Source organism: Triturus cristatus, chromosome 12, assembly GCF_964204655.1.
Source record: "Triturus cristatus chromosome 12, aTriCri1.1, whole genome shotgun sequence".
Classification (NCBI taxonomy): Eukaryota; Metazoa; Chordata; class Amphibia; order Caudata; family Salamandridae; genus Triturus; species Triturus cristatus.
This window is the reverse complement of record NC_140595.1, coordinates 661,094,355-661,116,341: the sequence shown is the minus strand read 5'-3', so window position 1 is coordinate 661,116,341 and position 21,987 is coordinate 661,094,355. Positions and strand designations below refer to the sequence as shown.

Genomic DNA, 21,987 nt, shown 5'->3' with positions numbered 1-21,987 from the left:
CCCGGCAGGGTGAGAATGGCGTTTGTCAGGCGTTCGTCAGGCGATCGGAAGTGGTGAGGCAATAATTTATAATTCAATGATCTTCATTATATTTTCTTGATAATATGAAAGCAGGAAAGGGAAGCTTGACAATAAGCAATCCTAAAGCAAGGTGTGACTCCAGGGAAGAATGACTTGAAAACAACATACAGAAAGACTCATGTAAAAAGGCCCTGATGAGGCTTGAACTCATGACCCCTGGTTTACAAGACCAGTGCTCTGCCACTGAGCTACAAGGCCAGTCGGCACACAGGATGTAAATTGCAACATGTATTCTTACTGAGGTATGAATATATCTATGATTTTGAGACTCTGTATGGAAACGTAGTTGCATATGAATGTCCACGTGCGCGCACACATTGAAGACCATGCTTAAGGCACTTTTTTTGGAAGTATGAAAAACTACATTTTCATATGAGAAAATAAGAGTTTTCGCATTCAAGACCATACCGATAGCTCTAGTTAGTATGTCTGCAATCAGTGACATATAGAGAACCCACTTATTAGAAGTGATCTGTCTCTGTGGGGCAGACATATGTTAACAGTCATTCATTTGAGACGGCCTAAACTTTAAGAGTAAGAGCTGCTTTCTTATCAATCTATTTATCCAAACTGGTTAATAAGCCAGGAGTGAGTGAAAGGCAATCCTCTGGAAACTCCATGAAAGATCTAATTTCTATTACGCACAAAATACTTCACTTTATTTGACATATTTGTTAAAATGGAACAGTCAGATGATCCCATCTAGCGGATCCTGGCTCTGTCTTGAAAGAGAGTGTAATTATACTACAAGAAATGCTGGCCATCAAAAGAGACTCTGAAGGCTTTCCGACGAAGGTGGGATTCGAACCCACGCGTGCAGAGCACAATGGATTAGCAGTCCATCGCCTTAACCACTCGGCCACCTCGTCTGCCCTACAGCCCCATCTGAAACCTTGCTTCACAAAAGGTACTGAAGTGTCAATATACTGTACCTAAAAAAGAAAAAAACAGCTGAGGCAAGATCTCACATTCCACGTCTTCCCCCAATCAGGGACCTACATTTCATTTTTGGGAAATTCTTACTATGTGCTAATTACAAATATTCATAAGATTCCCCTAGACTTTGTCAGAACTGTCAAGATATAATTCTATGGGGTTTTGAATTGACAGAGCATATGTTATAGGACAATTATAGAATCTATTCCGTTTGGACTGTATTTTTAATAGTCATGATAACATGCTAGCATGTGAGTCGATTTTGCACAGTGAATGATGGAGCAGTGTCTGTCATCTACTTGGTCAGCTGTAGATGGCTCACCTGGGGAGATGTGAAAAGAGAGAGCTCCAGTGGCGCAATCGGTTAGCGCGCGGTACTTATACAGCAGTACTTGCACTGAGCCATGCTGAGGTTGTGAGTTCGAGCCTCACCTGGAGCAGCCGTGTTGTTTTTCATAAACCATTTCACAAAAAGTAAAGTTTAAACTCAGAGTATGGACGGCCCTTGCTAGAGAGTCTTTACTTCTTATAGGATCTACGTGTCCTACTCCTCTGGGTGCCAAATATCACATATCCTCCGCGATGCTCAGTTTAAACATTCCATGATGTGCCATCTTGCATTTCATGCAAACACCACATCAGTGCATTTAAAAATACATTTGTAGAATAATAAATATGATGAAAACAGTGTTCTCACATGATAACCATAAACTGAAGAGCTGCAAAAAATGCTGTATCAGCTACTTACAATAAAAGGTGACTCGAAAAAACTAGCAAAAGAAGAGCATCATCATATTAAAGGTTCTATTCACCATCTTGAGTTGCACCATAGCAGCTTATGGTGCTTTTCTGCTCAGAGTGTGCCTCCAATCCCACATTCATTTTTAATTTCTTTGCAGTTTAAAAAACAACAATTACTGCTCGAAGTTCACTTTTCAAAACCATTCAACCTATTAAATGTATTTCTCTAACCTATGAATGTGGTCCATGTTCACTTTTCCTCATCTTCATCTCGATACTCCTTTCCCAGAAACCAGGTTCACTTCTTCATTCATCCCACCCATCCAAAGTCACCAAATCTTTGAAGCAAGTCTGCCTATTCTCCCTTTCTCTCTATGTACAAGATACCTTGTATCATTTGAATGGACAGCAGGAGAGAAGGATATTTATGGTGAGTGGGGGTGGGGTTTTGAGGAGTAACCTCATTTGCCTAAGAGCCGGGGTATCTGGGAAAAAAAGTATTTTATGGGGGAAGACTTTCACATCTCCTTGGTGAAATTTGTAGGGCCTTATAACATCCTTTCTGTGGATGCAGATTCAGTCGGAACAGAGGTCCTAGTCCTTGCTCTGCCTTTCAAAGGAACTGTAAATATGCATGGCTTATTTGGCTTTGCCCGGCAGGGCTTGCCCGCCAGGGTGAGAATGGCGTTTGTCAGGCGTTCGTCAGGCGATCGGAAGGGGTGAGGCAATAATTTATAATTCAATGATCTTCATGATATTTTCTTGATAATATGAAAGCAGGAAAGGGAAGCTTGGCAATAAGCAATCCTAGAGCAAGGTGTGACTCCAGGGAAGAATGACTTGAAAACAACATACAGAAAGACTCATGTAAAAAGGCCCTGATGAGGCTTGAACTCATGACCCCTGGTTTACAAGACCAGTGCTCTGCCACTGAGCTACAAGGCCAGTCTGCACGCAGGATGTAAATTGCAACATGTATTCTTACTGAGGTATGAATATATCTATGATTTTGAGACTCTGTATGGAAACGTAGTTGCATATGAATGTCCACGTGCGCGCACACATTGAAGACCATGCTTAAGGCACTTTTTTTGGAAGTATGAAAAACTACATTTTCATATGAGAAAATAAGAGTTTTCGCATTCAAGACCATACCGATAGCTCTAGTTAGTATGTCTGCAATCAGTGACATATAGAGAACCCACTTATTAGAAGTGATCTGTCTCTGTGGGGCAGACATATGTTAACAGTCATTCATTTGAGACGGCCTAAACTTTAGGAGTAAGAGCTGCTTTCTTATCAATCTATTTATCCAAACTGGTTAATAAGCCAGGAGTGAGTGAAAGGCAATCCTCTGGAAACTCCATGAAAGATCTAATTTCTATTACGCACAAAATACTTCACTTTATTTGACATATTTGTTAAAATGGAACAGTCAGATGATCCCATCTAGCGGATCCTGGCTCTGTCTTGAAAGAGAGTGTAATTATACTACAAGAAATGCTGGCCATCAAAAGAGACTCTGATGGCTTACCGACGAAGGTGGGATTCGAACCCACGCGTGCAGAGCACAATGGATTAGCAGTCCATCGCCTTAACCACTCGGCCACCTCGTCTGCCCTACAGCCCCATCTGAAACCTTGCTTCACAAAAGGTACTGAAGTGTCAATATACTGTACCTAAAAAAGAAAAAAACAGCTGAGGCAAGATCTCACATTCCACGTCTTCCCCCAATCAGGGACCTACATTTCATTTTTGGGAAATTCTTACTATGTGCTAATTACAAATATTCATAAGATTCCCCTAGACTTTGTCAGAACTGTCAAGATATAATTCTATGGGGTTTTGAATTGACAGAGCATATGTTATAGGACAATTATAGAATCTATTCCGTTTGGACTGTATTTTTAATAGTCATGATAACATGCTAGCATGTGAGTCGATCTTGCACAGTGAATGATGGAGCAGTGTCTGTCATCTACTTGGTCAGCTGTAGATGGCTCACCTGGGGAGATGTGAAAAGAGAGAGCTCCAGTGGCGCAATCGGTTAGCGCGCGGTACTTATACAGCAGTACTTGCACTGAGCCATGCCGAGGTTGTGAGTTCGAGCCTCACCTGGAGCAGCCGTGTTGTTTTTCATAAACCATTTCACAAAAAGTAAAGTTTAAACTCAGAGTATGGACGGCCCTTGCTAGAGAGTCTTTACTTCTTATAGGATCTACGTGTCCTACTCCTCTGGGTGCCAAATATCACATATCCTCCGCGATGCTCAGTTTAAACATTCCATGATGTGCCATCTTGCATTTCATGCAAACACCACATCAGTGCATTTAAAAATACATTTGTAGAATAATAAATATGATGAAAACAGTGTTCTCACATGATAACCATAAACTGAAGAGCTGCAAAAAATGCTGTATCAGCTACTTACAATAAAAGGTGACTCGAAAAAACTAGCAAAAGAAGAGCATCATCATATTAAAGGTTCTATTCACCATCTTGAGTTGCACCATAGCAGCTTATGGTGCTTTTCTGCTCAGAGTGTGCATCCAATCCCACATTCATTTTTAATTTCTTTGCAGTTTAAAAAACAACAATTACTGCTCGAAGTTCACTTTTCAAAACCATTCAACCTATTAAATGTATTTCTCTAACCTATGAATGTGGTCCATGTTCACTTTTCCTCATCTTCATCTCGATACTCCTTTCCCAGAAACCAGGTTCACTTCTTCATTCAACCCACCCATCCAAAGTCACCAAATCTTTGAAGCAAGTCTGCCTATTCTCCCTTTCTCTCTATGTACAAGATACCTTGTATCATTTGAATGGACAGCAGGAGAGAAGGATATTTATGGTGAGTGGGGGTGGGGTTTTGAGGAGTAACCTCATTTGCCTAAGAGCCGGGGTATCTGGGAAAAAAAGTATTTTATGGGGGAAGACTTTCACATCTCCTTGGTGAAATTTGTAGGGCCTTATAACATCCTTTCTGTGGATGCAGATTCAGTCGGAACAGAGGTCCTAGTCCTTGCTCTGCCTTTCAAAGGAACTGTAAATATGCATGGCTTATTTGGCTTTGCCCGGCAGGGTGAGAATGGCGTTTGTCAGGCGTTCGTCAGGCGATCGGAAGGGGTGAGGCAATAATTTATAATTCAATGATCTTCATTATATATTCTTGATAATATGAAAGCAGGAAAGGGAAGCTTGACAATAAGCAATCCTAAAGCAAGGTGTGACTCCAGGGAAGAATGACTTGAAAACAACATACAGAAAGACTCATGTAAAAAGGCCCTGATGAGGCTTGAACTCATGACCCCTGGTTTACAAGACCAGTGCTCTGCCACTGAGCTACAAGGCCAGTCGGCACACAGGATGTAAATTGCAACATGTATTCTTACTGAGGTATGAATATATCTATGATTTTGAGACTCTGTATGGAAACGTAGTTGCATATGAATGTCCACGTGCGCGCACACATTGAAGACCATGCTTAAGGCACTTTTTTTGGAAGTGTGAAAAACTACATTTTCATATGAGAAAATAAGAGTTTTCGCATTCAAGACCATACCGATAGCTCTAGTTAGTATGTCTGCAATCAGTGACATATAGAGAACCCACTTATTAGAAGTGATCTGTCTCTGTGGGGCAGACATATGTTAACAGTCATTCATTTGAGACGGCCTAAACTTTAGTAGTAAGAGCTGCTTTCTTATCAATCTATTTATCCAAACTGGTTAATAAGCCAGGAGTGAGTGAAAGGCAATCCTCTGGAAACTCCATGAAAGATCTAATTTCTATTACGCACAAAATACTTCACTTTATTTGACATATTTGTTAAAATGGAACAGTCAGATGATCCCATCTAGCGGATCCTGGCTCTGTCTTGAAAGAGAGTGTAATTATACTACAAGAAATGCTGGCCATCAAAAGAGACTCTGATGGCTTTCCGACGAAGGTGGGATTCGAACCCACGCGTGCAGAGCACAATGGATTAGCAGTCCATCGCCTTAACCACTCGGCCACCTCGTCTGCCCTACAAGCCCATCTGAAACCTTGCTTCACAAAAGGTACTGAAGTGTCAATATACTGTACCTAAAAAAGAAAAAAACAGCTGAGGCAAGATCTCACATTCCACGTCTTCCCCCAATCAGGGACCTACATTTCATTTTTGGGAAATTCTTACTATGTGCTAATTACAAATATTCATAAGATTCCCCTAGACTTTGTCAGAACTGTCAAGATATAATTCTATGGGGTTTTGAATAGACAGAGCATATGTTATAGGACAATTATAGAATCTATTCCGTTTGGACTGTATTTTTAATAGTCATGATAACATGCTAGCATGTGAGTCGATCTTGCACAGTGAATGATGGAGCAGTGTCTGTCATCTACTTGGTCAGCTGTAGATGGCTCACCTGGGGAGATGTGAAAAGAGAGAGCTCCAGTGGCGCAATCGGTTAGCGCGCGGTACTTATACAGCAGTACTTGCACTGAGCCATGCCGAGGTTGTGAGTTCGAGCCTCACCTGGAGCAGCCGTGTTGTTTTTCATAAACCATTTCACAAAAAGTAAAGTTTAAACTCAGAGTATGGACGGCCCTTGCTAGAGAGTCTTTACTTCTTATAGGATCTACGTGTCCTACTCCTCTGGGTGCCAAATATCACATATCCTCCGCGATGCTCAGTTTAAACATTCCATGATGTGCCATCTTGCATTTCATGCAAACACCACATCAGTGCATTTAAAAATACATTTGTAGAATAATAAATATGATGAAAACAGTGTTCTCACATGATAACCATAAACTGAAGAGCTGCAAAAAATGCTGTATCAGCTACTTACAATAAAAGGTGACTCGAAAAAACTAGCAAAAGAAGAGCATCATCATATTAAAGGTTCTATTCACCATCTTGAGTTGCACCATAGCAGCTTATGGTGCTTTTCTGCTCAGAGTGTGCCTCCAATCCCACATTCATTTTTAATTTCTTTGCAGTTTAAAAAACAACAATTACTGCTCGAAGTTCACTTTTCAAAACCATTCAACCTATTAAATGTATTTCTCTAACCTATGAATGTGGTCCATGTTCACTTTTCCTCATCTTCATCTCGATACTCCTTTCCCAGAAACCAGGTTCACTTCTTCATTCAACCCACCCATCCAAAGTCACCAAATCTTTGAAGCAAGTCTGCCTATTCTCCCTTTCTCTCTATGTACAAGATACCTTGTATCATTTGAATGGACAGCAGGAGAGAAGGATATTTATGGTGAGTGGGGGTGGGGTTTTGAGGAGTAACCTCATTTGCCTAAGAGCCGGGGTATCTGGGAAAAAAAGTATTTTATGGGGGAAGACTTTCACATCTCCTTGGTGAAATTTGTAGGGCCTTATAACATCCTTTCTGTGGATGCAGATTCAGTCGGAACAGAGGTCCTAGTCCTCGCTCTGCCTTTCAAAGGAACTGTAAATATGCATGGCTTATTTGGCTTTGCCCGGCATGGCTTGCCCGCCAGGGTGAGAATGGCGTTTGTCAGGCGTTCGTCAGGCGATCGGAAGGGGTGAGGCAATAATTTATAATTCAATGATCTTCATGATATTTTCTTGATAATATGAAAGCAGGAAAGGGAAGCTTGGCAATAAGCAATCCTAAAGCAAGGTGTGACTCCAGGGAAGAATGACTTGAAAACAACATACAGAAAGACTCATGTAAAAAGGCCCTGATGAGGCTTGAACTCATGACCCCTGGTTTACAAGACCAGTGCTCTGCCACTGAGCTACAAGGCCAGCCTGCACGCAGGATGTAAATTGCAACATGTATTCTTACTGAGGTATGAATATATCTATGATTTTGAGACTCTGTATGGAAACGTAGTTGCATATGAATGTCCACGTGCGCGCACACATTGAAGACCATGCTTAAGGCACTTTTTTTGGAAGTATGAAAAACTACATTTTCATATGAGAAAATAAGAGTTTTCGCATTCAAGACCATACCGATAGCTCTAGTTAGTATGTCTGCAATCAGTGACATATAGAGAACCCACTTATTAGAAGTGATCTGTCTCTGTGGGGCAGACATATGTTAACAGTCATTCATTTGAGACGGCCTAAACTTTAGGAGTAAGAGCTGCTTTCTTATCAATCTATTTATCCAAACTGGTTAATAAGCCAGGAGTGAGTGAAAGGCAATCCTCTGGAAACTCCATGAAAGATCTAATTTCTATTACGCACAAAATACTTCACTTTATTTGACATATTTGTTGAAATGGAACAGTCAGATGATCCCATCTAGCGGATCCTGGCTCTGTCTTGAAAGAGAGTGTAATTATACTACAAGAAATGCTGGCCATCAAAAGAGACTCTGATGGCTTTCCGACGAAGGTGGGATTCGAACCCACGCATGCAGAGCACAATGGATTAGCAGTCCATCGCCATAACCACTCGGCCACCTCGTCTGCCCTACAGCCCCATCTGAAACCTTGCTTCACAAAAGGTACTGAAGTGTCAATATACTGTACCTAAAAAAGAAAAAAACAGCTGAGGCAAGATCTCACATTCCACGTCTTCCCCCAATCAGGGACCTACATTTCATTTTTGGGAAATTCTTACTATGTGCTAATTACAAATATTCATAAGATTCCCCTAGACTTTGTCAGAACTGTCAAGATATAATTCTATGGGGTTTGAATAGACAGAGCATATGTTATAGGACAATTATAGAATCTATTCCGTTTGGACTGTATTTTTAATAGTCATGATAACATGCTAGCATGTGAGTCGATCTTGCACAGTGAATGATGGAGCAGTGTCTGTCATCTACTTGGTCAGCTGTAGATGGCTCACCTGGGGAGATGTGAAAAGAGAGAACTCCAGTGGCGCAATCGGTTAGCGCGCGGTTCTTATACAGCAGTACTTGCACTGAGCCATGCCGAGGTTGTGAGTTCGAGCCTCACCTGTAGCAGCCGTGTTGATTTTCATAAACCATTTCACAAAAAGTAAAGTTTAAACTCAGAGTATGGACGGCCCTTGCTAGAGAGTCTTTACTTCTTATAGGATCTACGTGTCCTACTCCTCTGGGTGCCAAATATCACATATCCTCCGCGATGCTCAGTTTAAACATTCCATGATGTGCCATCTTGCATTTCATGCAAACACCACATCAGTGCATTTAAAAATACATTTGTAGAATAATAAATATGATGAAAACAGTGTTCTCACATGATAACCATAAACTGAAGAGCTGCAAAAAATGCTGTATCAGCTACTTACAATAAAAGGTGACTCGAAAAAACTAGCAAAAGAAGAGCATCATCATATTAAAGGTTCTATTCACCATCTTGAGTTGCACCATAGCAGCTTATGGTGCTTTTCTGCTCAGAGTGTGCCTCCAATCCCACATTCATTTTTAATTTCTTTGCAGTTTAAAAAACAACAATTACTGCTCGAAGTTCACTTTTCAAAACCATTCAACCTATTAAATGTATTTCTCTAACCTATGAATGTGGTCCATGTTCACTTTTCCTCATCTTCATCTCGATACTCCTTTCCCAGAAACCAGGTTCACTTCTTCATTCAACCCACCCATCCAAAGTCACCAAATCTTTGAAGCAAGTCTGCCTATTCTCCCTTTCTCTCTATGTACAAGATACCTTGTATCATTTGAATGGACAGCAGGAGAGAAGGATATTTATGGTGAGTGGGGGTGGGGTTTTGAGGAGTAACCTCATTTGCCTAAGAGCCGGGGTATCTGGGAAAAAAAGTATTTTATGGGGGAAGACTTTCACATCTCCTTGGTGAAATTTGTAGGGCCTTATAACATCCTTTCTGTGGATGCAGATTCAGTCGGAACAGAGGTCCTAGTCCTCGCTCTGCCTTTCAAAGGAACTGTAAATATGCATGGCTTATTTGGCTTTGCCCGGCAGGGCTTGCCCGCCAGGGTGAGAATGGCGTTTGTCAGGCGTTCGTCAGGCGATCGGAAGGGGTGAGGCAATAATTTATAATTCAATGATCTTCATGATATTTTCTTGATAATATGAAAGCAGGAAAGGGAAGCTTGGCAATAAGCAATCCTAAAGCAAGGTGTGACTCCAGGGAAGAATGACTTGAAAACAACATACAGAAAGACTCATGTAAAAAGGCCCTGATGAGGCTTGAACTCATGACCCCTGGTTTACAAGACCAGTGCTCTGCCACTGAGCTACAAGGCCAGTCGGCACACAGGATGTAAATTGCAACATGTATTCTTACTGAGGTATGAATATATCTATGATTTTGAGACTCTGTATGGAAACGTAGTTGCATATGAATGTCCACGTGCGCGCACACATTGAAGACCATGCTTAAGGCACTTTTTTTGGAAGTATGAAAAACTACATTTTCATATGAGAAAATAAGAGTTTTCGCATTCAAGACCATACCGATAGCTCTAGTTAGTATGTCTGCAATCAGTGACATATAGAGAACCCACTTATTAGAAGTGATCTGTCTCTGTGGGGCAGACATATGTTAACAGTCATTCATTTGAGACGGCCTAAACTTTAGGAGTAAGAGCTGCTTTCTTATCAATCTATTTATCCAAACTGGTTAATAAGCCAGGAGTGAGTGAAAGGCAATCCTCTGGAAACTCCATGAAAGATCTAATTTCTATTACGCACAAAATACTTCACTTTATTTGACATATTTGTTAAAATGGAACAGTCAGATGATCCCATCTAGCGGATCCTGGCTCTGTCTTGAAAGAGAGTGTAATTATACTACAAGAAATGCTGGCCATCAAAAGAGACTCTGATGGCTTTCCGACGAAGGTGGGATTCGAACCCACGCGTGCAGAGAACAATGGATTAGCAGTCCATCGCCTTAACCACTCGGCCACCTCGTCTGCCCTACAGCCCCATCTGAAACCTTGCTTCACAAAAGGTACTGAAGTGTCAATATACTGTACCTAAAAAAGAAAAAAACAGCTGAGGCAAGATCTCACATTCCACGTCTTCCCCCAATCAGGGACCTACATTTCATTTTTGGGAAATTCTTACTATGTGCTAATTACAAATATTCATAAGATTCCCCTAGACTTTGTCAGAACTGTCAAGATATAATTCTATGGGGTTTTGAATTGACAGAGCATATGTTATAGGACAATTATAGAATCTATTCCGTTTGGACTGTATTTTTAATAGTCATGATAACATGCTAGCATGTGAGTCGATTTTGCACAGTGAATGATGGAGCAGTGTCTGTCATCTACTTGGTCAGCTGTAGATGGCTCACCTGGGGAGATGTGAAAAGAGAGAGCTCCAGTGGCGCAATCGGTTAGCGCGCGGTACTTATACAGCAGTACTTGCACTGAGCCATGCTGAGCTTGTGAGTTCGAGCCTCACCTGGAGCAGCCGTGTTGTTTTTCATAAACCATTTCACAAAAAGTAAAGTTTAAACTCAGAGTATGGACGGCCCTTGCTAGAGAGTCTTTACTTCTTATAGGATCTACGTGTCCTACTCCTCTGGGTGCCAAATATCACATATCCTCCGCGATGCTCAGTTTAAACATTCCATGATGTGCCATCTTGCATTTCATGCAAACACCACATCAGTGCATTTAAAAATACATTTGTAGAATAATAAATATGATGAAAACAGTGTTCTCACATGATAACCATAAACTGAAGAGCTGCAAAAAATGCTGTATCAGCTACTTACAATAAAAGGTTACTCGAAAAAACTAGCAAAAGAAGAGCATCATCATATTAAAGGTTCTATTCACCATCTTGAGTTGCACCATAGCAGCTTATGGTGCTTTTCTGCTCAGAGTGTGCCTCCAATCCCACATTCATTTTTAATTTCTTTGCAGTTTAAAAAACAACAATTACTGCTCGAAGTTCACTTTTCAAAACCATTCAACCTATTAAATGTATTTCTCTAACCTATGAATGTGGTCCATGTTCACTTTTCCTCATCTTCATCTCGATACTCCTTTCCCAGAAACCAGGTTCACTTCTTCATTCATCCCACCCATCCAAAGTCACCAAATCTTTGAAGCAAGTCTGCCTATTCTCCCTTTCTCTCTATGTACAAGATACCTTGTATCATTTGAATGGACAGCAGGAGAGAAGGATATTTATGGTGAGTGGGGGTGGGGTTTTGAGGAGTAACCTCATTTGCCTAAGAGCCGGGGTATCTGGGAAAAAAAGTATTTTATGGGGGAAGACTTTCACATCTCCTTGGTGAAATTTGTAGGGCCTTATAACATCCTTTCTGTGGATGCAGATTCAGTCGGAACAGAGGTCCTAGTCCTCGCTCTGCCTTTCAAAGGAACTGTAAATATGCATGGCTTATTTGGCTTTGCCCGGCAGGGCTTGCCCGCCAGGGTGAGAATGGCGTTTGTCAGGCGTTCGTCAGGCGATCGGAAGGGGTGAGGCAATAATTTATAATTCAATGATCTTCATGATATTTTCTTGATAATATGAAAGCAGGAAAGGGAAGCTTGGCAATAAGCAATCCTAAAGCAAGGTGTGACTCCAGGGAAGAATGACTTGAAAACAACATACAGAAAGACTCATGTAAAAAGGCCCTGATGAGGCTTGAACTCATGACCCCTGGTTTACAAGACCAGTGCTCTGCCACTGAGCTACAAGGCCAGTCTGCACGCAGGATGTAAATTGCAACATGTATTCTTACTGAGGTATGAATATATCTATGATTTTGAGACTCTGTATGGAAACGTAGTTGCATATGAATGTCCACGTGCGCGCACACATTGAAGACCATGCTTAAGGCACTTTTTTTGGAAGTATGAAAAACTACATTTTCATATGAGAAAATAAGAGTTTTCGCATTCAAGACCATACCGATAGCTCTAGTTAGTATGTCTGCAATCAGTGACATATAGAGAACCCACTTATTAGAAGTGATCTGTCTCTGTGGGGCAGACATATGTTAACAGTCATTCATTTGAGACGGCCTAAACTTTAGGAGTAAGAGCTGCTTTCTTATCAATCTATTTATCCGAACTGGTTAATAAGCCAGGAGTGAGTGAAAGGCAATCCTCTGGAAACTCCATGAAAGATCTAATTTCTATTACGCACAAAATACTTCACTTTATTTGACATATTTGTTAAAATGGAACAGTCAGATGATCCCATCTAGCGGATCCTGGCTCTGTCTTGAAAGAGAGTGTAATTATACTACAAGAAATGCTGGCCATCAAAAGAGACTCTGATGGCTTTCCGACGAAGGTGGGATTCGAACCCACGCGTGCAGAGCACAATGGATTAGCAGTCCATCGCCTTAACCACTCGGCCACCTCGTCTGCCCTACAGCCCCATCTGAAACCTTGCTTCACAAAAGGTACTGAAGTGTCAATATACTGTACCTAAAAAAGAAAAAAACAGCTGAGGCAAGATCTCACATTCCACGTCTTCCCCCAATCAGGGTCCTACATTTCATTTTTGGGAAATTCTTACTATGTGCTAATTACAAATATTCATAAGATTCCCCTAGACTTTGTCAGAACTGTCAAGATATAATTCTATGGGGTTTTGAATTGACAGAGCATATGTTATAGGACAATTATAGAATCTATTCCGTTTGGACTGTATTTTTAATAGTCATGATAACATGCTAGCATGTGAGTCGATCTTGCACAGTGAATGATGGAGCAGTGTCTGTCATCTACTTGGTCAGCTGTAGATGGCTCACCTGGGGAGATGTGAAAAGAGAGAGCTCCAGTGGTGCAATCGGTTAGCGCGCGGTACTTATACAGCAGTACTTGCACTGAGCCATGCCGAGGTTGTGAGTTCAAGCCTCACCTGGAGCAGCCGTGTTGTTTTTCATAAACCATTTCACAAAAAGTAAAGTTTAAACTCAGAGTATGGACGGCCCTTGCTAGAGAGTCTTTACTTCTTATAGGATCTACGTGTCCTACTCCTCTGGGTGCCAAATATCACATATCCTCCGCGATGCTCAGTTTAAACATTCCATGATGTGCCATCTTGCATTTCATGCAAACACCACATCAGTGCATTTAAAAATACATTTGTAGAATAATAAATATGATGAAAACAGTGTTCTCACATGATAACCATAAACTGAAGAGCTGCAAAAAATGCTGTATCAGCTACTTACAATAAAAGGTGACTCGAAAAAACTAGCAAAAGAAGAGCATCATCATATTAAAGGTTCTATTCACCATCTTGAGTTGCTCCATAGCAGCTTATGGTGCTTTTCTGCTCAGAGTGTGCCTCCAATCCCACATTCATTTTTAATTTCTTTGCAGTTTAAAACACAACAATTACTGCTCGAAGTTCACTTTTCAAAACCATTCAACCTATTAAATGTATTTCTCTAACCTATGAATGTGGTCCATGTTCACTTTTCCTCATCTTCATCTCGATACTCCTTTCCCAGAAACCAGGTTCACTTCTTCATTCAACCCACCCATCCAAAGTCACCAAATCTTTGAAGCAAGTCTGCCTATTCTCCCTTTCTCTCTATGTACAAGATACCTTGTATCATTTGAATGGACAGCAGGAGAGAAGGATATTTATGGTGAGTGGGGGTGGGGTTTTGAGGAGTAACCTCATTTGCCTAAGAGCCGGGGTATCTGGGAAAAAAAGTATTTTATGGGGGAAGACTTTCACATCTCCTTGGTGAAATTTGTAGGGCCTTATAACATCCTTTCTGTGGATGCAGATTCAGTCGGAACAGAGGTCCTAGTCCTTGCTCTGCCTTTCAAAGGAACTGTAAATATGCATGGCTTATTTGGCTTTGCCCGGCAGGGCTTGCCCGGCAGGGTGAGAATGGCGTTTGTCAGGCGTTCGTCAGGCGATCGGAAGTGGTGAGGCAATAATTTATAATTCAATGATCTTCATTATATTTTCTTGATAATATGAAAGCAGGAAAGGGAAGCTTGACAATAAGCAATCCTAAAGCAAGGTGTGACTCCAGGGAAGAATGACTTGAAAACAACATACAGAAAGACTCATGTAAAAAGGCCCTGATGAGGCTTGAACTCATGACCCCTGGTTTACAAGACCAGTGCTCTGCCACTGAGCTACAAGGCCAGTCGGCACACAGGATGTAAATTGCAACATGTATTCTTACTGAGGTATGAATATATCTATGATTTTGAGACTCTGTATGGAAACGTAGTTGCATATGAATGTCCACGTGCGCGCACACATTGAAGACCATGCTTAAGGCACTTTTTTTGGAAGTATGAAAAACTACATTTTCATATGAGAAAATAAGAGTTTTCGCATTCAAGACCATACCGATAGCTCTAGTTAGTATGTCTGCAATCAGTGACATATAGAGAACCCACTTATTAGAAGTGATCTGTCTCTGAGGGGCAGACATATGTTAACAGTCATTCATTTGAGACGGCCTAAACTTTAAGAGTAAGAGCTGCTTTCTTATCAATCTATTTATCCAAACTGGTTAATAAGCCAGGAGTGAGTGAAAGGCAATCCTCTGGAAACTCCATGAAAGATCTAATTTCTATTACGCACAAAATACTTCACTTTATTTGACATATTTGTTAAAATGGAACAGTCAGATGATCCCATCTAGCGGATCCTGGCTCTGTCTTGAAAGAGAGTGTAATTATACTACAAGAAATGCTGGCCATCAAAAGAGACTCTGATGGCTTTCCGACGAAGGTGGGATTCGAACCCACGCGTGCAGAGCACAATGGATTAGCAGTCCATCGCCTTAACCACTCGGCCACCTCGTCTGCCCTACAGCCCCATCTGAAACCTTGCTTCACAAAAGGTACTGAAGTGTCAATATACTGTACCTAAAAAAGAAAAAAACAGCTGAGGCAAGATCTCACATTCCACGTCTTCCCCCAATCAGGGACCTACATTTCATTTTTGGGAAATTCTTACTATGTGCTAATTACAAATATTCATAAGATTCCCCTAGACTTTGTCAGAACTGTCAAGATATAATTCTATGGGGTTTTGAATTGACAGAGCATATGTTATAGGACAATTATAGAATCTATTCCGTTTGGACTGTATTTTTAATAGTCATGATAACATGCTAGCATGTGAGTCGATTTTGCACAGTGAATGATGGAGCAGTGTCTGTCATCTACTTGGTCAGCTGTAGATGGCTCACCTGGGGAGATGTGAAAAGAGAGAGCTCCAGTGGCGCAATCGGTTAGCGCGCGGTACTTATACAGCAGTACTTGCACTGAGCCATGCTGAGGTTGTGAGTTCGAGCCTCACCTGGAGCAGCCGTGTTGTTTTTCATAAACCATTTCACAAAAAGTAAAGTTTAAACTCAGAGTATGGACGGCCCTTGCTAGAGAGTCTTTACTTCTTATAGGATCTACGTGTCCTACTCCTCTGGGTGCCAAATATCACATATCCTCCGCGATGCTCAGTTTAAACATTCCATGATGTGCCATCTTGCATTTCATGCAAACACCACATCAGTGCATTTAAAAATACATTTGTAGAATAATAAATATGATGAAAACAGTGTTCTCACATGATAACCATAAACTGAAGAGCTGCAAAAAATGCTGTATCAGCTACTTACAATAAAAGGTTACTCGAAAAAACTAGCAAAAGAAGAGCATCATCATATTAAAGGTTCTATTCACCATCTTGAGTTGCACCATAGCAGCTTATGGTGCTTTTCTGCTCAGAGTGTGCCTCCAATCCCACATTCATTTTTAATTTCTTTGCAGTTTAAAAAACAACAATTACTGCTCGAAGTTCACTTTTCAAAACCATTCAACCTATTAAATGTATTTCTCTAACCTATGAATGTGGTCCATGTTCACTTTTCCTCATCTTCATCTCGATACTCCTTTCCCAGAAACCAGGTTCACTTCTTCATTCATCCCACCCATCCAAAGTCACCAAATCTTTGAAGCAAGTCTGCCTATTCTCCCTTTCTCTCTATGTACAAGATACCTTGTATCATTTGAATGGACAGCAGGAGAGAAGGATATTTATGGTGAGTGGGGGTGGGGTTTTGAGGAGTAACCTCATTTGCCTAAGAGCCGGGGTATCTGGGAAAAAAAGTATTTTATGGGGGAAGACTTTCACATCTCCTTGGTGAAATTTGTAGGGCCTTATAACATCCTTTCTGTGGATGCAGATTCAGTCGGAACAGAGGTCCTAGTCCTCGCTCTGCCTTTCAAAGGAACTGTAAATATGCATGGCTTATTTGGCTTTGCCCGGCAGGGCTTGCCCGCCAGGGTGAGAATGGCGTTTGTCAGGCGTTCGTCAGGCGATCGGAAGGGGTGAGGCAATAATTTATAACTCAATGATCTTCATGATATTTTCTTGATAATATGAAAGCAGGAAAGGGAAGCTTGGCAATAAGCAATCCTAAAGCAAGGTGTGACTCCAGGGAAGAATGACTTGAAAACAACATACAGAAAGACTCATGTAAAAAGGCCCTGATGAGGCTTGAACTCATGACCCCTGGTTTACAAGACCAGTGCTCTGCCACTGAGCTACAAGGCCAGTCTGCACGCAGGATGTAAATTGCAACATGTATTCTTACTGAGGTATGAATATATCTATGATTTTGAGACTCTGTATGGAAACGTAGTTGCATATGAATGTCCACGTGCGCGCACACATTGAAGACCATGCTTAAGGCACTTTTTTTGGAAGTATGAAAAACTACATTTTCATATGAGAAAATAAGAGTTTTCGCATTCAAGACCATACCGATAGCTCTAGTTAGTATGTCTGCAATCAGTGACATATAGAGAACCCACTTATAAGAAGTGATCTGTCTCTGTGGGGCAGACATATGTTAACAGTCATTCATTTGAGACGGCCTAAACTTTAGGAGTAAGAGCTGCTTTCTTATCAATCTATTTATCCGAACTGGTTAATAAGCCAGGAGTGAGTGAAAGGCAATCCTCTGGAAACTCCATGAAAGATCTAATTTCTATTACGCACAAAATACTTCACTTTATTTGACATATTTGTTAAAATGGAACAGTCAGATGATCCCATCTAGCGGATCCTGGCTCTGTCTTGAAAGAGAGTGTAATTATACTACAAGAAATGCTGGCCATCAAAAGAGACTCTGATGGCTTTCCGACGAAGGTGGGATTCGAACCCACGCGTGCAGAGCACAATGGATTAGCAGTCCATCGCCTTAACCACTCGGCCACCTCGTCTGCCCTACAGCCCCATCTGAAACCTTGCTTCACAAAAGGTACTGAAGTGTCAATATACTGTACCTAAAAAAGAAAAAAACAGCTGAGGCAAGATCTCACATTCCACGTCTTCCCCCAATCAGGGTCCTACATTTCATTTTTGGGAAATTCTTACTATGTGCTAATTACAAATATTCATAAGATTCCCCTAGACTTTGTCAGAACTGTCAAGATATAATTCTATGGGGTTTTGAATTGACAGAGCATATGTTATAGGACAATTATAGAATCTATTCCGTTTGGACTGTATTTTTAATAGTCATGATAACATGCTAGCATGTGAGTCGATCTTGCACAGTGAATGATGGAGCAGTGTCTGTCATCTACTTGGTCAGCTGTAGATGGCTCACCTGGGGAGATGTGAAAAGAGAGAGCTCCAGTGGTGCAATCGGTTAGCGCGCGGTACTTATACAGCAGTACTTGCACTGAGCCATGCCGAGGTTGTGAGTTCAAGCCTCACCTGGAGCAGCCGTGTTGTTTTTCATAAACCATTTCACAAAAAGTAAAGTTTAAACTCAGAGTATGGACGGCCCTTGCTAGAGAGTCTTTACTTCTTATAGGATCTACGTGTCCTACTCCTCTGGGTGCCAAATATCACATATCCTCCGCGATGCTCAGTTTAAACATTCCATGATGTGCCATCTTGCATTTCATGCAAACACCACATCAGTGCATTTAAAAATACATTTGTAGAATAATAAATATGATGAAAACAGTGTTCTCACATGATAACCATAAACTGAAGAGCTGCAAAAAATGCTGTATCAGCTACTTACAATAAAAGGTGACTCGAAAAAACTAGCAAAAGAAGAGCATCATCATATTAAAGGTTCTATTCACCATCTTGAGTTGCACCATAGCAGCTTATGGTGCTTTTCTGCTCAGAGTGTGCCTCCAATCCCACATTCATTTTTAATTTCTTTGCAGTTTAAAACACAACAATTACTGCTCGAAGTTCACTTTTCAAAACCATTCAACCTATTAAATGTATTTCTCTAACCTATGAATGTGGTCCATGTTCACTTTTCCTCATCTTCATCTCGATACTCCTTTCCCAGAAACCAGGTTCACTTCTTCATTCAACCCACCCATCCAAAGTCACCAAATCTTTGAAGCAAGTCTGCCTATTCTCCCTTTCTCTCTATGTACAAGATACCTTGTATCATTTGAATGGACAGCAGGAGAGAAGGATATTTATGGTGAGTGGGGGTGGGGTTTTGAGGAGTAACCTCATTTGCCTAAGAGCCGGGGTATCTGGGAAAAAAAAGTATTTTATGGGGGAAGACTTTCACATCTCCTTGGTGAAATTTGTAGGGCCTTATAACATCCTTTCTGTGGATGCAGATTCAGTCGGAACAGAGGTCCTAGTCCTTGCTCTGCCTTTCAAAGGAACTGTAAATATGCATGGCTTATTTGGCTTTGCCCGGCAGGGCTTGCCCGGCAGGGTGAGAATGGCGTTTGTCAGGCGTTCGTCAGGCGATCGGAAGTGGTGAGGCAATAATTTATAATTCAATGATCTTCATTATATTTTCTTGATAATATGAAAGCAGGAAAGGGAAGCTTGACAATAAGCAATCCTAAAGCAAGGTGTGACTCCAGGGAAGAATGACTTGAAAACAACATACAGAAAGACTCATGTAAAAAGGCCCTGATGAGGCTTGAACTCATGACCCCTGGTTTACAAGACCAGTGCTCTGCCACTGAGCTACAAGGCCAGTCGGCACACAGGATGTAAATTGCAACATGTATTCTTACTGAGGTATGAATATATCTATGATTTTGAGACTCTGTATGGAAACGTAGTTGCATATGAATGTCCACGTGCGCGCACACATTGAAGACCATGCTTAAGGCACTTTTTTTGGAAGTATGAAAAACTACATTTTCATATGAGAAAATAAGAGTTTTCGCATTCAAGACCATACCGATAGCTCTAGTTAGTATGTCTGCAATCAGTGACATATAGAGAACCCACTTATTAGAAGTGATCTGTCTCTGTGGGGCAGACATATGTTAACAGTCATTCATTTGAGACGGCCTAAACTTTAAGAGTAAGAGCTGCTTTCTTATCAATCTATTTATCCAAACTGGTTAATAAGCCAGGAGTGAGTGAAAGGCAATCCTCTGGAAACTCCATGAAAGATCTAATTTCTATTACGCACAAAATACTTCACTTTATTTGACATATTTGTTAAAATGGAACAGTCAGATGATCCCATCTAGCGGATCCTGGCTCTGTCTTGAAAGAGAGTGTAATTATACTACAAGAAATGCTGGCCATCAAAAGAGACTCTGAAGGCTTTCCGACGAAGGTGGGATTCGAACCCACGCGTGCAGAGCACAATGGATTAGCAGTCCATCGCCTTAACCACTCGGCCACCTCGTCTGCCCTACAGCCCCATCTGAAACCTTGCTTCACAAAAGGTACTGAAGTGTCAATATACTGTACCTAAAAAAGAAAAAAACAGCTGAGGCAAGATCTCACATTCCACGTCTTCCCCCAATCAGGGACCTACATTTCATTTTTGGGAAATTCTTACTATGTGCTAATTACAAATATTCATAAGATTCCCCTAGACTTTGTCAGAACTGTCAAGATATAATTCTATGGGGTTTTGAATTGACAGAGCATATGTTATAGGACAATTATAGAATCTATTCCGTTTGGACTGTATTTTTAATAGTCATGATAACATGCTAGCATGTGAGTCGATTTTGCACAGTGAATGATGGAGCAGTGTCTGTCATCTACTTGGTCAGCTGTAGATGGCTCACCTGGGGAGATGTGAAAAGAGAGAGCTCCAGTGGCGCAATCGGTTAGCGCGCGGTACTTATACAGCAGTACTTGCACTGAGCCATGCTGAGGTTGTGAGTTCGAGCCTCACCTGGAGCAGCCGTGTTGTTTTTCATAAACCATTTCACAAAAAGTAAAGTTTAAACTCAGAGTATGGACGGCCCTTGCTAGAGAGTCTTTACTTCTTATAGGATCTACGTGTCCTACTCCTCTGGGTGCCAAATATCACATATCCTCCGCGATGCTCAGTTTAAACATTCCATGATGTGCCATCTTGCATTTCATGCAAACACCACATCAGTGCATTTAAAAATACATTTGTAGAATAATAAATATGATGAAAACAGTGTTCTCACATGATAACCATAAACTGAAGAGCTGCAAAAAATGCTGTATCAGCTACTTACAATAAAAGGTGACTCGAAAAAACTAGCAAAAGAAGAGCATCATCATATTAAAGGTTCTATTCACCATCTTGAGTTGCACCATAGCAGCTTATGGTGCTTTTCTGCTCAGAGTGTGCCTCCAATCCCACATTCATTTTTAATTTCTTTGCAGTTTAAAAAACAACAATTACTGCTCGAAGTTCACTTTTCAAAACCATTCAACCTATTAAATGTATTTCTCTAACCTATGAATGTGGTCCATGTTCACTTTTCCTCATCTTCATCTCGATACTCCTTTCCCAGAAACCAGGTTCACTTCTTCATTCATCCCACCCATCCAAAGTCACCAAATCTTTGAAGCAAGTCTGCCTATTCTCCCTTTCTCTCTATGTACAAGATACCTTGTATCATTTGAATGGACAGCAGGAGAGAAGGATATTTATGGTGAGTGGGGGTGGGGTTTTGAGGAGTAACCTCATTTGCCTAAGAGCCGGGGTATCTGGGAAAAAAAGTATTTTATGGGGGAAGACTTTCACATCTCCTTGGTGAAATTTGTAGGGCCTTATAACATCCTTTCTGTGGATGCAGATTCAGTCGGAACAGAGGTCCTAGTCCTCGCTCTGCCTTTCAAAGGAACTGTAAATATGCATGGCTTATTTGGCTTTGCCCGGCAGGGCTTGCCCGCCAGGGTGAGAATGGCGTTTGTCAGGCGTTCGTCAGGCGATCGGAAGGGGTGAGGCAATAATTTATAATTCAATGATCTTCATGATATTTTCTTGATAATATGAAAGCAGGAAAGGGAAGCTTGGCAATAAGCAATCCTAAAGCAAGGTGTGACTCCAGGGAAGAATGACTTGAAAACAAC

General features: G+C 41.1%; 24 non-coding genes across 24 annotated transcripts; 7 read left to right on the top strand and 17 right to left on the bottom strand.

Annotated features, from left to right (window-relative positions):
• Positions 1–207: 207 nt before the first annotated feature.
• Positions 208–279, bottom strand: TRNAT-UGU (transfer RNA threonine (anticodon UGU)). The gene has a single exon. It is a non-coding gene; the product is annotated as a tRNA-Thr (tRNA).
• A 589-nt stretch (positions 280–868) lies between these two features.
• On the bottom strand, positions 869–950 carry TRNAS-GCU (transfer RNA serine (anticodon GCU)). Its single transcript has one exon. It is a non-coding gene; the product is annotated as a tRNA-Ser (tRNA).
• Positions 951–1,362: 412 nt separating this feature from the next.
• Positions 1,363–1,457, top strand: TRNAI-UAU (transfer RNA isoleucine (anticodon UAU)). Its single transcript has 2 exons — positions 1,363–1,400; positions 1,422–1,457. It is a non-coding gene; the product is annotated as a tRNA-Ile (tRNA).
• Positions 1,458–2,631: 1,174 nt separating this feature from the next.
• On the bottom strand, positions 2,632–2,703 carry TRNAT-UGU (transfer RNA threonine (anticodon UGU)). Its single transcript has one exon. It is a non-coding gene; the product is annotated as a tRNA-Thr (tRNA).
• A 589-nt stretch (positions 2,704–3,292) lies between these two features.
• TRNAS-GCU (transfer RNA serine (anticodon GCU)) lies at positions 3,293–3,374 on the bottom strand. Its single transcript has one exon. It is a non-coding gene; the product is annotated as a tRNA-Ser (tRNA).
• Positions 3,375–3,786: 412 nt separating this feature from the next.
• TRNAI-UAU (transfer RNA isoleucine (anticodon UAU)) lies at positions 3,787–3,881 on the top strand. The gene is made up of 2 exons: positions 3,787–3,824; positions 3,846–3,881. It is a non-coding gene; the product is annotated as a tRNA-Ile (tRNA).
• Positions 3,882–5,041: 1,160 nt separating this feature from the next.
• On the bottom strand, positions 5,042–5,113 carry TRNAT-UGU (transfer RNA threonine (anticodon UGU)). The gene has a single exon. It is a non-coding gene; the product is annotated as a tRNA-Thr (tRNA).
• A 589-nt stretch (positions 5,114–5,702) lies between these two features.
• Positions 5,703–5,784, bottom strand: TRNAS-GCU (transfer RNA serine (anticodon GCU)). Its single transcript has one exon. It is a non-coding gene; the product is annotated as a tRNA-Ser (tRNA).
• A 412-nt stretch (positions 5,785–6,196) lies between these two features.
• On the top strand, positions 6,197–6,291 carry TRNAI-UAU (transfer RNA isoleucine (anticodon UAU)). The gene is made up of 2 exons: positions 6,197–6,234; positions 6,256–6,291. It is a non-coding gene; the product is annotated as a tRNA-Ile (tRNA).
• Positions 6,292–7,465: 1,174 nt separating this feature from the next.
• On the bottom strand, positions 7,466–7,537 carry TRNAT-UGU (transfer RNA threonine (anticodon UGU)). Its single transcript has one exon. It is a non-coding gene; the product is annotated as a tRNA-Thr (tRNA).
• Positions 7,538–9,888: 2,351 nt separating this feature from the next.
• Positions 9,889–9,960, bottom strand: TRNAT-UGU (transfer RNA threonine (anticodon UGU)). Its single transcript has one exon. It is a non-coding gene; the product is annotated as a tRNA-Thr (tRNA).
• Positions 9,961–10,549: 589 nt separating this feature from the next.
• Positions 10,550–10,631, bottom strand: TRNAS-GCU (transfer RNA serine (anticodon GCU)). Its single transcript has one exon. It is a non-coding gene; the product is annotated as a tRNA-Ser (tRNA).
• A 1,681-nt stretch (positions 10,632–12,312) lies between these two features.
• TRNAT-UGU (transfer RNA threonine (anticodon UGU)) lies at positions 12,313–12,384 on the bottom strand. Its single transcript has one exon. It is a non-coding gene; the product is annotated as a tRNA-Thr (tRNA).
• Positions 12,385–12,973: 589 nt separating this feature from the next.
• Positions 12,974–13,055, bottom strand: TRNAS-GCU (transfer RNA serine (anticodon GCU)). The gene has a single exon. It is a non-coding gene; the product is annotated as a tRNA-Ser (tRNA).
• A 412-nt stretch (positions 13,056–13,467) lies between these two features.
• Positions 13,468–13,562, top strand: TRNAI-UAU (transfer RNA isoleucine (anticodon UAU)). Its single transcript has 2 exons — positions 13,468–13,505; positions 13,527–13,562. It is a non-coding gene; the product is annotated as a tRNA-Ile (tRNA).
• Positions 13,563–14,736: 1,174 nt separating this feature from the next.
• On the bottom strand, positions 14,737–14,808 carry TRNAT-UGU (transfer RNA threonine (anticodon UGU)). Its single transcript has one exon. It is a non-coding gene; the product is annotated as a tRNA-Thr (tRNA).
• Positions 14,809–15,397: 589 nt separating this feature from the next.
• On the bottom strand, positions 15,398–15,479 carry TRNAS-GCU (transfer RNA serine (anticodon GCU)). Its single transcript has one exon. It is a non-coding gene; the product is annotated as a tRNA-Ser (tRNA).
• Positions 15,480–15,891: 412 nt separating this feature from the next.
• TRNAI-UAU (transfer RNA isoleucine (anticodon UAU)) lies at positions 15,892–15,986 on the top strand. The gene is made up of 2 exons: positions 15,892–15,929; positions 15,951–15,986. It is a non-coding gene; the product is annotated as a tRNA-Ile (tRNA).
• Positions 15,987–17,160: 1,174 nt separating this feature from the next.
• Positions 17,161–17,232, bottom strand: TRNAT-UGU (transfer RNA threonine (anticodon UGU)). Its single transcript has one exon. It is a non-coding gene; the product is annotated as a tRNA-Thr (tRNA).
• Positions 17,233–17,821: 589 nt separating this feature from the next.
• Positions 17,822–17,903, bottom strand: TRNAS-GCU (transfer RNA serine (anticodon GCU)). Its single transcript has one exon. It is a non-coding gene; the product is annotated as a tRNA-Ser (tRNA).
• A 412-nt stretch (positions 17,904–18,315) lies between these two features.
• Positions 18,316–18,410, top strand: TRNAI-UAU (transfer RNA isoleucine (anticodon UAU)). Its single transcript has 2 exons — positions 18,316–18,353; positions 18,375–18,410. It is a non-coding gene; the product is annotated as a tRNA-Ile (tRNA).
• A 1,175-nt stretch (positions 18,411–19,585) lies between these two features.
• On the bottom strand, positions 19,586–19,657 carry TRNAT-UGU (transfer RNA threonine (anticodon UGU)). Its single transcript has one exon. It is a non-coding gene; the product is annotated as a tRNA-Thr (tRNA).
• Positions 19,658–20,246: 589 nt separating this feature from the next.
• On the bottom strand, positions 20,247–20,328 carry TRNAS-GCU (transfer RNA serine (anticodon GCU)). The gene has a single exon. It is a non-coding gene; the product is annotated as a tRNA-Ser (tRNA).
• A 412-nt stretch (positions 20,329–20,740) lies between these two features.
• TRNAI-UAU (transfer RNA isoleucine (anticodon UAU)) lies at positions 20,741–20,835 on the top strand. The gene is made up of 2 exons: positions 20,741–20,778; positions 20,800–20,835. It is a non-coding gene; the product is annotated as a tRNA-Ile (tRNA).
• Positions 20,836–21,987: the final 1,152 nt, after the last annotated feature.